The sequence below is a fragment of the Gavialis gangeticus genome, unplaced genomic scaffold (assembly GCF_001723915.1).
Source record: "Gavialis gangeticus isolate Ggan-Ray unplaced genomic scaffold, GavGan_comp1, whole genome shotgun sequence".
Classification (NCBI taxonomy): domain Eukaryota; kingdom Metazoa; phylum Chordata; order Crocodylia; family Gavialidae; genus Gavialis; species Gavialis gangeticus.
Genome location: NW_017729024.1, coordinates 63,125,149 through 63,130,244, shown reverse-complemented (window position 1 = coordinate 63,130,244; position 5,096 = coordinate 63,125,149).

Genomic DNA, 5,096 nt, shown 5'->3' with positions numbered 1-5,096 from the left:
TTCCTGAGCAAGTCAAGGTCTGCTTTTCTGAAGTCCATGGTCCTTACCCTGCTTCTCTCCATCCTTCCTTTCCTCAGGATTTTGCACTTTTATCATCTTGTGGTCATTGCTGCCCACAGAGACACTATGCACCCCATGATGGGTAGGAGACGGCCTACTTTCTCAGGATGATTGCTGACCTCCTGCAGACTGAAACCAATGACAATAGGGGAGTGACTAACTCTAACAGAGGCTGGACTAGAGCCCCATCCACTCCCCATTCTAGCAGCTGCGGACCACTCTACAAGCAGCAAGCCTAGCTGATGTGTGGTAGCACCTCCATCTGAGCATAAGGCTGTATACCTGGGTGAAGACACATGCTGGTGGGCTTTCCACAGCTTGCTTGCACCAGATCTACATCACTGAACACTACCTATCCCTGCTTTTCTGCAGTCGTTATTCTCTAAGGGCTCTTAAAGCACCATGTGTTTCAGTTTGAACTGGGTTTTCCTGACTTGACTGTCACCCAAAACTGGTGCTTAGATTCGTAGATTCATACATGCTAGGGTGGGAAGGGACCTCAACAGATCCTCAAGTCCGACCCCCTGCCTAGGCAGGAAAGAGTGCTGGGTGAGATGACCCCAGCCAGATGCCTATCCAGCCTTCTCTTAAAGACCCCCAAGGTAAGGGAGAGCACCACCTCCCTTGGAAGCCCATTCCAAGAGGCACCCTGGTGAACAGAGTATCACTGATCCCTTGCTGCGTCCCCCTAAAGAATTTGTAGGTGGCCACAAGATCACCTCTGAGCCTTCTCTTGCGGAGGCTGAAGAGGTCCAGGTCCCTCAGTCTCTCCTCAAAGGGCTTGTCCTGTAAGCCCCTAACCATATGAGTACCCTCCTCTGCACCCTCTCGAGTCTATCAACATCCTTCTTGAAGTACGACACCCAAAACTGGGCGCAGTACTCCAAGTGCAGTCTGACCAATGCCACATAGAGGGGAAGTATCACCTACTTGGATCTAATTGTCATGCATCTGCTGATGCATGATAAAGTGCGGGTAGCTTTGCTGTTTATTTCGTCACACTTAGATATCAGTCTTCTGCAGGATACCCACTTCCAGGGCTGCTTCATTTATTTCTTGCAGACTAGGGCAGCCTTTCCCTCTTGGAAGCAGTTGTGGGATATGGGAAAGACGCAAAAAAGATTTCTGCCAACAATATACACAGGAGGCAAGAGCTCCAAAGGCACAATGTAGAACCTAAAGCCACCCTGAGGGATGCTGGTAATGACACAGGGCTGTATGAGAGTCTGAAGCTACAGAAAAAGCCCTTGAGAGAACTGGTGGAAGGTGCAGATCAGGGTGTGTTAACTGAAGATCACTTCCAAGTACATACAGCGGTGGACATCCCAACCCAATTCAATACAGAGCTGTTTGCAGCAGAGCCTGTCTATCCAGAGGATATTCAACATCTGTAGAAGGGCCTCCCCATATTCTCTGTCAGAGGCTGATGGTGATCTCAAGCAAGAGCTATTCTTGGCAAAGCTGACTGCTGCTGTTGAGGAGCTGGGAAGGCACGAGGCGCCTCAACAGATTACCCATCAAATTCTACAAGACCTTAGATCCCCTCCTTGGCCCAGACTGCCTGTGTAACTTCCAGGAGAGCCTTAAGAATGCAATCCTACCAGTCAGCTGCCAGTAAGCAGTTCTCATGCCACTTGCACCGACTACCATGAGGCAATGCCTAGCAGCTCAACAATATTAGAGTAAGCTGATCTGGTTATGAGCACCTGGTCGGTGCAGCTAGGTCAGGGCTGGGCTGCATCTGCTCCACACACCAAACAGGTCCATTGACTGGTTTTGGTCCGCAGATACACTGGGCACTACCCATCCAGCCCACACAGCAAAATATGGGCACTACTTGCCTTGGCAAAGGACAGTAGGCTTGAGAGCTGCAGGAACTGACCTTTAAGTCAGCAGTATTGGATTATGCCCTCCAGTTCTTGCAGTACATGGTCCAGGTGAATTTCTCCTTTGAGGTGAGACTACAGAATATGAACTAATTTGTGTGTGCACTGTGCCATTGAGGGTGCATTCTCCATAGTGGGAGATGGTCAGTTAAGTGTAAAGCATAACTGTGTGAAGGACACTGGGGGAGAGAGGAGCAGGGAAGGGACTTCTGACTCTGGTTATGAAAGTTCTGATTAATAAATGCTTTCACGCTCAGCCCGTCGTGGGGCTACTATGTACTTATACCTTCCAATTTTAAAATAATTTTTTCTAATAAAAGTCTAAAAAGTCAAAAAAAGATTTATATGCCCTTATAAGCCTTACCAGAAAAAGCTCAGGGCAGCTTACAGAAAACAAACTAACAAAATACATTTATAAAAGCATTTATGTAGGATATATACTAATATAAAAAAAGATCTTCCCAAACAAAACCCCAACCTTTTAACTGTGCTTGTTAAATGCTAAGCTGAAGAAAAAAAGACCTTGTAGCACTTCCTCAAGCTGCCCAGGCTCGTGCTTTTTTGGACCACAGGGGGAGGGAGTTCCAGAGCAGTACTTCCCATATTTTTGCCAAGTAAATGGTGCACAGATGGTACTTGCAGGAGATTGCTCTCAGCTGACTTTAGGGATTAAGGTGGAATATAAAGGAGAAGGTGGCTTCTTCAGTACATAGGGCCCAGACTTTTAGGGCCCTATAGAACCTTAAATTCCACCAAGAAAGCTACTGGGAGCCAGTGTAGACTCTGGAGCATTGGAGTAATGTGCCCCTGATGACCCACACCCATCAGAAGGCAGGTTGTCATGTTCTGTATCAGCTGTAACATAGGTAGGTTGAGGTGTGTGTATATATATGAACTTATAGGTAGCTTGAGACACCACAAGAAAGGTCCCAAAAGGATGACTGGGATGATCACTGTCTGGGATCTCCCTGCTAGGAAAGAGGGGAAGGTCTTGTGAATACCCACCAGGTTGTATTAAAAATGTTATCAACCCAACTCATGGTCAACTGTATCAAGGGTCACTGAAATATCTCATAATATCAACAAGGCCCAATTTTTCCTGCTGATCTCCAAGCCACAGGGCCAAAAATGCAGCCTCAGTGCTATGCTCAGGAAAAAAAAAAGTCATGTTGATTGGGGTCTGGGAATCCTTTCAAATATAGTAGGCATTCAGATATTTGAAGACTCCTATGTCCCGGCCTCCCCCCTTCCCAAACCATCTTTTCATGAAGCTAAACATGGCTAGCTCTCTTCTTTTCTTGTAGAGTTTGCTTTTCAACTGCTTTATCATTTTTTGTCCCTATCATGGGTATTAATCACTCAAATACAAAACAAAATGTTTTGATAATCTCCTTATATACTAAAAAGAATATATTTTTAAAAAATCAAAGTAATGAATCCAAGGCTGCAGTCTGTCACAGAGATAAAACAGAACTGCCCTGGGAAAAAGGAACTCTACTGGGTTGACTTCACAATTAGCTGCTTATGACAGAGACACTAGGTTTGCAATCTAAAGTGCAACTTTGTAATTAAATTACAAGGGTTCAGAGGCAAAATATTCCTGCATGAGCCCCGGAACCTGGGCACCCAAGTCCCCAGTCTATGTCACTGCACCTCTAACACCCAGTCACAAAGCACCCCACAACATAAATCTAGACCCCCCGACATTGAGCCCAGGAGAACCCTTACACTTGGGCACAGCCCCATAGATCCTGACCATGGGACCTGCACACCCAGCCAGGGACCCCCCCTCCCACACAAGGCTCTCCACTCAGGCAGTCCCACAGCCCTGCATTTGCACACCCAGCCAGGGACCCTCATCCCTGTGCTCAGTCAACCCCACAGGTCATGACCTTGGTACCTACACATCACATCCTGGAGGCCAGAGCCAGGCTCCCTGCCACCTGGATCCCACCATAGACCACCCCACTCTTTCCTGAGCAAAAGCCACTATAGGCGACTTGTTGCTGGTGGGACTGGGGGTGGGGGGGTGGGAGGGACGGGTCCAGAACATCAGGACTGGGCTTGCATGGAAGTGATCCTGTGATTTCCATGGCTCAGCTACTGCTGGCAGGTACTCAGGCCATGTGCACCTGGGGTGCTGTAATAATTTTTTGGCCCACACCTACAGAGTCCAGTAGTACTAGGGCCAGAAGAAGGGGGTATGCTGAGCAACCAAGCTGGGGCAAGCAGGCAGATGCCCCTGGAAACTTGAGGAGGAGGTGGGGTGTGGCCAGCTGCTTCGATATTGCAGGTAGAGGTCACTGGAAGTTTCCAGACTCGGGTGTGGGACATTGCTAGCATCACAGGGGTGTCTACTGGAAGCCCCTGGAAAGTTCAAAATCAGGAGGGTGGCCTGGCTGGTGGAGCCCCAGTCACTCTGGGGAGGGGACACATTCAGCTTCAGTGAGGAGTAGTGACATGTGCCAAGATTCACACCTACATGCTGTCAGGGAAAATCGCCGAATGAATCGGGCCCCAAGGTCGTGGTGGGCCGGGGTTGGCAATTGGAACACGAACAGGCGGGATTATTGGCGTGGAGGTCTGAGGCACGGAAGCGTAATGGTTTCTTAAACAAGTGGGATTTATTCAACTTACGCTTTTGAGGTGTAGGCAACAATCTTCAGTTACAGTGGGTGGTAACACTGAACAAACAGAGGGGTCTGTTGGCTCACGGGGTTCACCAGCAAGCCCTTGCTATCTAGCCGGAGCTAGGGGCGGCTGCCTGCTGGCTAGTCCCAGAGCTGGTCGACAGCTTATGAAAGGATAAACACAAACGATAGGACGAACTGTAACTCGATGAGTCGTGACGCCAGTCCCAAAGGACAATCGGATGGTTGAGGTGATTGCCGAGGTCGAAAGCCAAGTAAGTTGTAGTTAGTGTGTTGAGGGTGATCCGAAAGTGAAGTCAGAGTCCAAGCCAGAACAGTCCAGTAACCAGAGAATCAATACAGCAAGACTGAGGTACGAAAAGCAGCGAGAGCCCACGCTGGAGGAGACCTAACTGAGGGACAGTCCCTAAGAAGTAGCCTCTGTCCTCAGTTGAACGGATCTCCCCCCGAGGGAGGGGCTCCTTAACCTTTTATAACAATTTGGTGGCCAATTAGAATG